This window comes from Myotis daubentonii, chromosome 10 (genome assembly GCF_963259705.1).
Source record: "Myotis daubentonii chromosome 10, mMyoDau2.1, whole genome shotgun sequence".
NCBI classification, from domain to species: domain Eukaryota; kingdom Metazoa; phylum Chordata; class Mammalia; order Chiroptera; family Vespertilionidae; genus Myotis; species Myotis daubentonii.
Window position 1 is genome coordinate 28424021 of NC_081849.1, and position 13599 is coordinate 28437619.

General features: G+C 37.6%; 1 protein-coding gene and 1 pseudogene across 11 annotated transcripts in view; both read right to left on the bottom strand.

The window, feature by feature from the left end:
- CNOT4 (CCR4-NOT transcription complex subunit 4) overlaps positions 1–13599 on the bottom strand; it is a 160973-nt gene that overhangs the window by 89001 nt on the left and 58373 nt on the right. The gene's annotated exons all lie outside the window — the stretch shown is intronic.
- Positions 7035–11097, bottom strand: LOC132242791 (insulin-like growth factor-binding protein 3 receptor; annotated as a pseudogene).

Genomic DNA, 13599 nt, shown 5'->3' on the forward strand with positions numbered 1-13599 from the left:
TTATCAGTGGGACTTTTGCTGCTGCATCACTGATGACAGAGATTTTACATCAGGTTTATATTTCGTGACCTTCAGAGATATGCACGAGCTACTACTTTCATCCGTCAGGCTACTCCTATTATGAGACTTAACAAAATTCATCACTGAGAACAAAGATTCACAAGCATATGTGGATGAAACCAAAACACTGGTCGGATCTAGGAAGGCATGGAGAGTTAAGGCAGAGGCATAAAAATTGCTCTTCCCCTCTCTTGTCAATCCATGTCTATGGTCTTTAAGATAACTTGTTATGTAAAATTATTTATTTATCTAAGATGCACCTACACTGAATTTATCTGAAAAATAAAAAGTTGATATTAAGAAAAAAATTATAAATGGAAGATTATAAGAGAGAGTTTCGCGTGCCAGCAAAAGTTACTGGCATGCCATGTCTGGCACGCATGCCAGGGGTTGCCCACCCCTGCCCTAAAATAAAGATATACGATCAACTTAGCAACATGGGGAAAAAAACACATAAAATTAAAGGCAAGTAACAGAGTAAAGGATATATACACTATATGTAATAAAGGGCCAGTATCCGAAATAATTAAAGATATTGTGTAAAGCAATTTTTAAACGGTAAATAAGTCAAAAGAAAAAAAAATGAGAACAGAATATGAGTTCACAAGAATTATAAATGATTACAATATATGAAATGGTGATCAACCTTTTTAGTTTATAACCAGTAAGACAGCATTTTCCCCACCAGCCTGCCAAAGAAGTTACTCTCCCCACAAAGTAGAAATTATCACTGATCTACGTTCCTCTTCCTTAACACCTTTCGCACCACATAGAAATCTCTAAGACATATGCCAGGGACCGCACGTTTTCGGGCAAACTGCACATTATTTAAATAATCATAATGCACTTTAGGTGTTGTTTTTCAATAATTATAACATTTTTATTTACAAAAACAATTAAACAATTAAAGTTCCTAGTACTTTTTTAACGTATGGTACTGCGTGAAACATTTTCCTCTATGAAGAGGGACCAAACAAAATTTACGTAAGTATCTAGATTCGCTCCTTTTTCCATGGGCGTGAAAACGAGAACACTTGTGAGCGGTCCTTAACAGATGGCGCACGAAACACGAGAAAACTCCTGAGCGGTACGAAAGGTGTTAAGAAGAAATGGGAACACAATGAATACCTTGCCTTAAATTGCACAGCTATTTGGTGGTGCAACCTGGATTCATTCCATGAAGTCAACCCCATAATCTGTATTACAAACCACTTTCTTATACCACCTAAGAATCTGTCCTACATACTCACACATGTGCACCAAGTATTCTGATATGTTTTACAGCATTGTTCATCCAAGTAGAAAACTGCAAACAATCAGTTGGGAAATCATTATGTAAATAATTATATAGCTATAATAAGGTAGATATGTGTGTGTTGAATCAGAAGATGTCTATTATGCAGTTTTTTTTATTGAAAAGTAAGTTGGAGACTAACATACTTGATTTATTTCTCTAAAAAAATAAAGCACTTGAAAGGTTATACACCAAACTGTTGCCATATCACAAAAGACAAAATGGAGGAAAGTAGACTACTAAGTTATTTTTTTTTTAAATATATTTTATTGATTTTTTACAGAGAGGAAGGGAGAAAGATAGAGAGTCAGAAACATCAATGAGAGAGAAACATCGATAAGCCGCCTCCCGCACATCTCCTACTGGGGATGTGCCCGCAACCAAGGTACATGCCCCTGACCGGAATCGAACCCGGGACCCCTCAGTCCGCAGGCCAACGCTCTATCCACTGAGCCAAACCGGCTTCGGCTACTAAGTTATTTTTTGAAAAATCTGTATTATCTGAATTGTTACAACAAACATCATTTTTGCCATTCAAATGGCCAACTTAAAAAAGAGAAATTACTTTCATCTCATTTAGGAAAATTAAATATGACTTTTGTTAATAATTAGCAGAAAATGAAATGAAATATCTTCCTATAATTATTTCAAAATAAAAATATTTAAAAACAAAGAAATGGACCCTGGCTAGTGTGGCTCAGTTGGTTGGGTGTCATCCCATGCACAAGGAGGTTGCCGGTTTGATTCCCCGTCAGGGGCACATGCCAGGGTTGCGGGCTCTATCCCCTGAGTAGGAGGCATGCAGGAGGCAGCCGACTGATGTTGATGTTGTTCTCTCACATCACTGTTTCTCTTTCTCTCCTTTCTTCTCTCTAAAAAAAATCAATAAACTATACTGAAAGAGAGGAAGGAAGGAAGGAAGGAAGGAAGGAAGGAAGGAAGGAAGGAAGGAAGGAAGGAAGGAAGGAAGGAAGGAAGGAAGGAAGGAAAAAAGGAAGGGCGGGCATATGTATTTATAAACAATTAAGGCGTCTTGGTTTACAGACCCAGTTTTGCCACTATCAGTTTCCTCATATATAAAATGAGGGGTCTAGAGCCAATCTAATGCTCCTCCAACTTGAATATCCAAAAGCTTACCTATAGAAAATACAGACTCAAACACTGGTTCCACCAACAGGAAACTAAACTAAAATAAATTGAGGGGTGCTGTCTACACTTCTAATATACTTTTGATTATAACATTTTATTTATGTAACCACAGCTTATTAGAGTTTTAAGTGAAGTAATTTATGGGATGCTGGAAAGGAAACAATATACGAAGTTTATGAATTGAAAAGCTTTCTAGAAAGTAAATTACTATAAATTAAAAATGACATATTAAGGCTATGCTTTTTAATTGCTCTTTTAGTTTTAAAAAAGTTGGGAAGGGGATGAATCTTCCAGTTTAGAGGGATAAAAGGAAAAATAATAAAGACAAACTAGCAAGAAGTCCCTTAAGGTGGTTAACACAAAACCAAATACATTTTGTACACTTCTAGCACCATGGAGAGATGCCATGCAAGCCAGTAGCCAAATGCCATCCATCACACAACTGGTCAAATATAGGAGAGAAGTCTGATGTGGTGGAAACACTGGAACACCAAGGAAAAAAACTGACTTCTGTCTCATCTCTTCCACTAAGTGTCTGTATGATTCTGGAAGACACTCAAAAGCTCTAAGACTCAATTTATTCATCTGAAAAAAAACTAAGAGGCACAAAATTTAATGGAATTTCAAGTAGAGAGAAATTTCCTTTATGTAACCCCATTGAACTAAGCTTTTAAAATAAACTTTGAAATCAACTCTCTCCCTTCCAAATATCTTTGCCAAGATTTTCATTTAGGGAAGGATAATTTTTCTTACAAAAGCTAGTTAACTAATATTAAAATAAAACAATGAGTTGAAACAGTAAGACACAGAATACAATAAGGTACAAGGCACAGAAATAAAAGATGATTTTAAATGGAAAAAGGGAAGTAAAGTCAATGACTTTCTGGATGAGGTATGAGGGTGATAGCACAGAAGTGATTCATTTTTGATTTGGTAATTGATTTTGCCCAAAAAAATAGTTCCTTTTCATGTATACAATTAATCCTCACAATGACTTGGTAAAAACATACTACCCCCTTATGAAAGACAACTGAGGCCAAAGGGTGACCCAGCCTTTAAGTAAGTGTTAAAGACACAAATTGGAAGTAAGATAGTCAACTTAAAAACCCATGCCCTTTCCAATATGGTAAGATAGAAATTATGATAACTGAAGTCATTACTACATTATCCTTGTGTATAAAGCACAAATGTTCAAAAAGTAAAAATTACATTACTTTTTCAAAAACTTAAATTCTACATGAAATTTCTACCTCATTATCTGCAATATATCACCTGCAACTAATACCATAACACAGTATAAATTCTGACATACATAATAATGTTCCTGAATCACCAAAAATCTCACATACCATGTAGTAAGTAAAAGTAAAAATCATATACTCAAAATCATATTAAAAAATTCTTTATCACTCATAAATTGCTGTATACATGACTTTTGCTTAAGACACTGTTCAAAAGATAAGTATAGCCGAAACCGGTTTGGCTCAGTGGATAGAGCGTCGGCTTGCGGACTGAAAGGTCCCAGGTTCGATTCCGGTCAAGGGCATGTACTTGGGTTGCGGGCACATCCCCAGTGGGAGATGTGCAGGGGGCAGCTGATCGATGTTTCTCTCTCATCGATGTTTCTGACTCTCTATCTCTCTCCCTTCCTCTCTGCAAAAAATCAATAAAATATATATTTTTTAAAAAAAAGATAAGTATAAAAACATAGTAAAAAAATTTAAAGTACTGCAGCCTCTGTACAAAACAGTTTGGTGGTTCCTCAAAAAGCTATATATAGAATTAGCATAAGATCCAGCAATTCCACTTTCAGGTATATACAGAAGGAATTGAGAGAAGGGTCTCTTAACAGATATTTAATAATGCTGCTATGCATATTGTACACCAATATGCATAGCAGCATTATTTCCAATAGCCAAAAGCAGAAACAACCCGTGTCTGTCAACAGATGAATGGATAAACAAAATGTAGTATATATATACAATAAAATATTATTCAGCCATAAAAAGAATGAAATTCAGATACAAGCTACAATATGGATGAGCCTTGAAAACATAATGCTAAATAAAATTAGTCACAAAAAGACAAATATCATGATTCTACTGATAATGAGTCATCTAAAGTAGGCAAATTAACTGACAGAGAAAGTAGACATTACCAAGGGCTGAGGTCAGGAGAATGAGGAGTTATCATTTAATGGGTACTTAACAATGATTAGTCTTTTAAAGGAGGACGGACAGGGTTAAATAGCCGGGGGGGGGGGGGGGGGATTTTTCGCACATTTAGCCTCTCTTATCAAGAAAGCTAACTGGTTGTTCTAATCGTATCTAGTAAATAACACATATTATTCCATCTATATAAACAGGTTCTAATTTTATTAGTAAAGTTAGATAGTTGGCCAATGAAGGTTTTTGCCCCTCTAACAGTTCTTTTTTCTTTTTTTTATCTTCATTCAGTGATTCAATAAAACTCTTACTATGTTTCAAATTCTAGTCTAGGTCTTTGGAATACATTAGTCAACCATAACAAACAAAAATCTCAGCCCTACTGCCTAACTTTTAATTGGGCAATTCCAATTTAAATGGGCCAGTTGGAGCAGGTTTCAAGAAAAGTTCACATTTAAAGGAGGTACTTGCGTAAGCTGTGCAAATATCTGAGAAAAGAACAGACCCAGATATGAAGGAGTCAGTCAGGAGGCCCCACGGAGCGGACATGCCTGAAGTGCTTAAAGAACAGGAAATTCAGAGTGGCTGGCACAGAATAAGGAAGGGAAAGAACAGTTTGAGATAAGGACAGAGATGTGAGGGGTCCAGGATCTTGTAAGGATTCATCATAGGCCACTAGAACAAGTTTGCCTTCCTTTGTGAAATAAAGGAAGAGGGCCAGAGAGTTTTAAACAGAGAAATGGCATAGGTTTGACTTATATTTTCAAAAAATCTCTCTTTGTTCCACTTGCAGCTTGACAGTAAAAAGTTCTAAGAACCCATTCCCCAGAGAAATGGGTGAAAATTACTTAAAACCAACCATTTAAAGTATCTGGAAATGATCCTAAAGGCCTAAGGCAAATGAAGAAACATTTATTCAAGAAACTCTATTAAAATTCAAGAAAAACATCAAGATTATACGGTATTTGAACTAAAACCTGTTCTTTCCCTTTCTCCTTCCCTCCCTCTTCTCAGCTCAGTGAAACTGAAACTCCACTCCAGAATGGTGCAGCCAAAATTTAGAGTGCCCTTTCACCATAGCTATCAGTCAGAAAGCTACGTTGCCAGTAATGGCAGGACATCAGTATTTCTCATCCTACCCAAAGCTACCTGACACTAAAGCTAAATTCCAGGTAAGTGCAGCCGATAGATGGGGGCTCCCTTCTTTCACCCAACTGTCCCTCACGGGAAAGAAGCCCTATGATGCTACTGCATGTTGAAAATACCAAGACCTAGACTGCCTTTCACCCAAGTACTTTGTAAAGCATGGCTCCAATACCAGGAAAGGCAAAACAAGACTTGAGGCTACTGCACACCAACCACTCCAGTAAGTGTTCGGTAGAACTGGGGGTATCTGTCACATGGAGTGGAAAGTGCACCACTATCCCACTATCCAACTCCAGAGTCAGCCAGAGCAAGAGATTTTGCCAGGAAGGTGAAGTAGGCTTAAAACAGCTCTGAATCTCTTCCAAAGGAAGACTTCATATGCTATAGAGCAGCGGTTCTCAACCTGTGGGTCGCGACCCCTTTCGGGGTTGAACAACCCTTTCACAGGGGTTCCCTAAGACCATCGGAAAATACATATATAATTACAACTTGTTTTTGTGATGAATCACTATGCCTTAATTATGTTCAATTTGTAACAATGAAAATACATCCTGCATATCAGATATTTACATTACGATTCCTAACAGTAGCAAAATTACAGTTATGAAGTAGCAACAAAAATAATTTTATGGTTGGGGGTCACCACAACATGAGGAACTATATTAAAGGGTCACGGCATTAGGAAGGTTGAGAACCACTGCAGTAGAGTGTAAAGTTCAGGCCTAAAGGCAATCTCAAAACCAAGAAGCTTGTGATGAAGGGCAACTGGGAGGATAATCAGACGCAGGCTAAACCGTAAACCAGCTCGTCTGCAGGAGCGAATAAGCAGAATCAGGGAATAAGCAACACAACTAGTATGAGTCCTCCTAGGGTCAGAATAAATTTCAAAGTCTGACCTCAAGAACTATCCCTGCAAGTGAGCTCAAATTTTTTTGGATCAAGTTGAGAAGCAATTTGTGTCCTAGGGCAGTAATGGCGAACCTTTTGAGCTCGGCATGTCAGCATTTTGAAAAACCCTAACTTAACTCTGGTGTCCTGTCACATATAGAAATTTTTTGATATTTGCAACCACAGTAAAACAACGATGTATATTTTTGATATTTATTTTATATATTTGAATGCCATTTAACAAAGAAAAATCAACCAAAAAAATGAGTTCACGTGTCAAGGTGACACGTGTGTCTAATAGGTTCGCCATCACTGTCCTAGGGCATAGTTGAAAACAAGGAAGCAGTTAGCTGGCAATTAACATCTATCTGGGTGTGGTCAAGGAAAGAGACAGTGGAAGTGGAAGAGAACCCTGCCAAAAACACTGTCATCCTAAGGTGCATGTGGGCATATCCAAGTCTGCACCCTCCAGGATCAATACCAGATGCTCAACATTGCAAAAGGGGAATAGATGTCACTAAATTAATCTAAGAAGTCACTAAACAAATAAGCAAATGACAGTAACAAGCCCTGGGAGGGATAGGAGACCAGTACCCACAGTTGCTACATAAAATAAAATGTCGTTTTCAACCAGAAATTGCAAGCCATGCAAAAAAAACCAGGAAAGTATAACCCATATACACCAAGAAGAAAGCAGGCAATAGAAACTGCCTGTGAGAGACACCATATGTTGGATTTAACACACAAAGACTTCAAAGGAACCATTTTAAGTATGTTCAAAGAACTAAAAGAAACCATGATTAAAGTAGTAAAGGAATGTACAATAAAAATGTCACATCAAATAGAGAATTTCAATAAAAAGATATTTTTTAAATAAAAAAACAAATGGAAATTGTGGAGTTGGGAAGTATAACAACTGAAATAAAGTCACTAGAGAGGCTCAACAGTATGTTTTAACTGGCAAAAGAACGAACTAGTAAAATAGATGGTGGCAGATTAATATAGATTATACAGTCCAAAAACAGGAAAAAAGAATAAAGAAAAATGAACGAAGCTTCAGAAATGTAAAACACCATTAAATACATCAACATACACATAATGGGAATACTAAAAGAAAAATATTTAAAGAAATAATGTCTGTATAAAAATTAACAACTATAGCTACACAAAATACATGAATCTCACAAACATAATGTTGAACAAAGGAAGCAAGAAGAAGAATATAATGTGGTCATATAAATTTTAACAGATAAAAGAAAGCTATATTTTAGGGATGCAGGGAAAATGACAAATATCAGAACAGCGAATGCCTTATGGTAAAAGGGAGAGGGTTATGGACCAAAAGTGCATTGGTGGTAAAGGGGTATTCTGAGGTACCTGAAATGTTCTATATTTTTTCCTTTTTAAATTTTTTTTCAAAGCACTGCCATCACCAAACCCACCTCACTCTCTCAACTAGCTTCATACGTATATGGTGGCAGAGCTGGGATCAAAACCAGGTGTTTTCCAAAGCCAAGGTCCAACCGTGGGAATAGCTGCAGTAACCCATGCTCTATGACAACAAGGAAAAGTCCCCCAAACCTCCAGAACCAGTCTACTCTAAAATTCCTACCTCAGTCCAATTCCCAATACACACACTGGGCAACATTGGGCAAAAAAAAAAAAAAAAAAATCCTCTTATTTTCCCCCACATTCTAGCTCTCCACTTTCTATAACATCCCATCCAACTCAGACCCAAGGCTTGAGAAGTTGATTCATACCTGGAGAAAAAATAAAATTAAAATAACAGGGCAGGTGAGAGAGCCCTTGGGGGAAGCTCTGGAATGACTGTAGAAATTGAGGAAAGAGCAGAGGAAGTGACAACTAGAGATAGGTACTGGCACTCATCCCAAATGAGGTGGCTTCAGGATCCCAGGATCTGCCTGGGGCCGGAAAGTATTCCTTTCCCAGTCTGCTCATATCTAAGAAAGAACTGGTCTCTCTTCTCCACTCTTCTACTCAGCACTAGTGGCCCCCATGGCCTACAGTGTCAAATCATAGCATCTTAGCCTGGCATAGAGGTGCCTCATTTTCTGTCTCAAGCAAGTGGCTGCAGCAGTCAGAACACGACAGGAACTAGGGCAGGCCATAGGCCAGTACCCTTAGGCCCGGGTTCTAAAGCAGTAGGACTCCTGGCATGGGTAGAAGCACACAGCAGTAAAGAAGCAGAGAAGGCCATAGAAGAGGAGGAGGGAGAAGGTCAAACCAGTACCCTAGAGCTACACAGAGCCAGCTCCTCCAAGGTGAGCAGTTTGGTGAGCCCAAAGCCTTTTTGGCTCCAGATCCTGACACAATCCTCAGCCGTCCTAGGGCTTAGGGTGGCATTTCCTGCTCCCTCCTCCAAGCAGGATATGGGTGGCTTGCTGGAGGGCAGGAGTCCTGGAGCAGCACTCAAATACAGGCAGATTCCTAGGGTTCTTTCTGTGGTCATCCTTCCTGTAATGAGGACCAGCTCTCCTGCAGAAGATCCTTTCAATTCCATCTGACTCCCCAGGACCTAGGCTTGGAATGTCTGGGTCTTAATCCTGTCTGGACCATCTCCGAAGTTCAAGGTGGTCAGCAAGCTAACGACATGAGACCCACACCACTTCCTTGTGACTGTCCTAGTCACAGGCACACAGTCAGCTGCCCAAAAGATCTCAAGACAGAGACCTAGTCCTGAGAGATGTCACCGCTTTGAAGTCAGTCCTGTGAGTGAGAAGGAAGCCTCAAGACCAGGCCAGGAAGGCCAAGAAGCAGCAGGATCAGAGTGGCACAGACCAGAGGTGGGTGGTGGGCCAGACAGAGATGCAGATTGTACCATGCCTGGCAGCTGCTCATGGGGAGCCAGAGGGGCCTGGGCCTCCACAGAGAGCCTCCATAGAGAGACCCCTCCCCCCACCCTCTTGACAAAGGTGAGGCTGGGATCCATGCTCTCCCCACAAACCCTCAGAGGGGATTCCCATGTTCAGTGAAATGTTCTATTTTAACCTGGAGGGTGGTTACAAAGATGTTTGCTTCATAATAAAACTGTACATGTTTTATATTTTTTCTGAATATATACTTCTTACTTTTTTCAAAGTCTTAATAGAGATAATAGCTGCAAATTTCCCAGAATGGTTACAAATAACCCCCAGACCCAGAAAGCACATATACCCAAGATCAACAAACCTACCAGACACAAGAGAGTAAAAGCGCAAAACACTAAAGAATCTTAAAATCAGATATAATGAAAAGGACCCTTCACGCAATGGAATTATAATTATTAGAATTACAGTGGACTTCTTAATGGCAACAACTGAAGCCATAAGGGAATGACTTATATTCAAGATACTGAGAGAAAATTACTGTCAACCTACAATTGTGCTCCTAAAAAAGCAGTAACTCTTAATGAGAGTAAAATAATAAAACAGCATTTTTTATGATAACTCAGGTTTTCACATGGACTGGATATTAGATGATATTAAAGAATTATTATTAAGTATGACAGAAGTATTGCATTTATTTTCTTTAAAGCTCTTTTACAGGAGAAATATTCATAAGTAATTATAGACTTCGTGATGTGATATTTCAGCAGGAAAGGAAGCACAGAATGGGAAAGAGATGAAACTTTCAAAGTGTCCCAAGTGTCCATAACTACAGAAACTGAGGGATGGAAATAACTGGATTTTATTGTACTATTTGGTCTATTTTTGTGCATGCTTAAAAATGTCTATAATACATTTTTTAAATAATTGATAAAATCATAAGGCTAAATTAAAACAAATAAACAAAAATATAGCCTGTTTACCAGTAAAAGACCTCCACTAAAGGAATCTGTCAAAATGTTCTTCAGGAAGAAGGAAAATGATCTCAGAAGGACAGTCAGATTAAAGAAGAGATAGTGAGGAAAGAATATGGTAAAAATGCATGTAAACTGAATCACATATTTCTATGTAAAATAATAAAATTTGATGGATTTAACAAGGGTAAAATAAAATGTTAAACAATAACAACAGATAAAGTGGGAGAGGAGGGATACTGAATAAACTGCTATAAGGTCCAACTTTGAGAGCAATATGAATGATTCAATTTCAAGGTTAAGTAACCATATATTCCCTATGATCTACTAATTCCACTTCCCTTAACTGCCTTAGAGAAACATTTAGTTTCTGCCTTAGTTGCACATTTTTAAAATATATTTTTATTGATTTCAGAGAGGAAGGGGAAGGGAGAGAGAGATATAGAACCACCAATGATGAAAGAGAATCATTGATCGACTGCATCCTGCACACCCCCTACTGGGGATTGAGTCCACAGCCAGGCATGTGCCCTGACAGGAAATTGAACTGTGAACTAACTCCTGGTTCATAGGTTGACACCCAACCACAGAACCACACCGGCCAGGCCAGTTGCATATCTTATTTTTTTTTAAATATATTTTATTGATTTTTTACAGAGAGGAAGGGAGAGGGATAGAGAGTTAGAAACATCGATGAGAGAAAAACATCAATCAGCTGCCTGCCTCCTGCACACTCCCCACTGGGGATGTGCCCGCAACCAAGGTACATGCCCTTGACCGGAATCAAACCTGGGACCCTTCAGTCCGCAGGCCAACACTTTATCCACTGAGCCAAAATGGTTAGGACCCAGTTGCACATTTTAATGAGGAGGCATATACAAATAGTTCCAGCACTGTCTGTAATAGAAAGAAGTCGGAAATCTGCTATCAATAGGAAAATGCAAAATTATGGTATATCAATAAAACAAAATACTACATAGCAGTTTAAAAGACTAAGATGGACCTGTATATTCAAACATATTGAGTGAAAAAAACAAATTGCAGGTACTGTGTAACAGTTTTTATATTAAAAGGAAACCATATATTTTCTATATACACAAATATAAACCATAGATATTTGTGCACAACCATAGAAAAAATTATAAACAAGCTGGTAATAGTGGTTATATCTATAAAAATAATGAAGGAAATTGGATGACTTGGAAACCTGAGCTTCGACAATAATTATACGTTTCTTCTATAATAGAAAATTAATTTTCAAAAATACCTTTTTAAGGATATTAAACTTTGAATCCCCTCAGTGCAAACATTGCATCTTTTGCACCTATTATATTAAGTGAATGTATATTGCAGATCATAGGGTCTCGCAACTGAGGGTAGAAGTACATAGAAGACTGATTCAAAGGAAATATACCAAAATAGCAATTTTTCACTTAGTAGGACAGCTATGAGTTTTTCCTTTTACTTTCCTCTACTTTCCAATTTTTAGAAAATGAACATTTACATTTTTAATGGGGAAAACTATTTAAAATTAGTTAAAAATAAAGTACAATCGAAAAATAGAAAGAATAAAATGAGATGAAAAAACTTTTGAATTATAATTAGAGAATCCACATCGACCTGTTTCCTATTAGTTCGTGCTCTCTCAGAAGGAGGCTAGGAGTTTTAAAAATTAAAGGCTAAGCCTCTTACTGTTATTAATAAGATAAAATCAAATTGTACAAAATCAAAGAAGAGACTAATTAGTGTGCTAATTAGTTCTTTGCCATACCTGTACAGGTTGTCACAGGAATTGCCCTAGGTGTTTTCAATGCAGGAAAAAACAAAAAACAAAAAAACACATATCTATTTGGGCGGAAAGTGCATGGCGGAAAGGTATGCCTATTTTAAAGTTTTTAAGGATTCACTCAGAGACCTATTTGAAACAAATGCATCCAGGCATCAAAAGCTAAAACTCTGCCTAGCCAGTGTGGCCCAGTGGTTGAACGTCAACCAATGTACCGAGGAGTCATCAGTTTGATTCCCAGTCAGGGCACATGCCTGGGTTGCGGGCTTGATCTCCAGCAGGGGGCATGCTGGAGATAGCCAATCAATGCTGATGTTTCTCATTGGTGTTTCTATCTCTCTCTCCCCTCCCTTCCTCTCTCTCTAAAAATTAACAGAACACCTATTTTTTAAAAAAAGCTAAAACCCTACTAGTCACTCTGGACTTAAAAATTAGTCCTTATTGAGATGCTTCTGTACATTAATTTACAATACACCAGTAGTGACAGATAAGATAGAAAAAAATCCAAAGAGAAATACTAAACTGAAGTGCAAGGGCAGTCTCACCCTCTCAGTATTTAAAATAAATAAAAATAAATACACACACACACACACACACACACACACACACGGTTATTAGCATGGTTACACATGACCTCTTCTTTAGAGGTCACCCAGTCATTTAGATTCCAAATCCCCCTAAATTCTGATCCCAGATCACCTGCTGCCAATCAAATGCTCCTCTTCCACCAAGAGATCAGTTCCAATTAATCTATCCCTAAGTTCTTTCATCCTACTTTGGTCTTTCCACTACACAGCAAACACTGACAAAATAAGGAAGGCCATCCTTCCAATTTTTTGGCTGAGTGGACACACTTCAGAATTCCCTGTTACATTTACAACTAGTTTATTCCCATGAACTAGTCTCAAGCAAAAAAAGTTAAGCTAACTGTATTTCTGTGGAAAGTCTCAAGAAAAAAATAATGTGTCCAAATGTTTTAAACAATAAAACATTTTATAACAAAAGACCATTGTTACATGACATTGGCTCAATTACAGCAGTAAAACATGTCATCACCCACCTACCAAAAAAAGAATTCGTTTTAAAAAAGCTTTAAATCTATATAGCAATGCAAACCTATTTGATCAACTCAAAAGTTGTATCTCCAATGTGCTTGTATTATTAATCTTTAAATAGCACATAAGTATACTCTGTACATACTTTAAATAAAAGCCCATGATTAATTACAAGTGAAGCAATTTAGAAAAAACATATTCATTGTTAGCAGCCAAAATGGCCCATTTAAATAATTACATATTTCAAACGGTTTAAT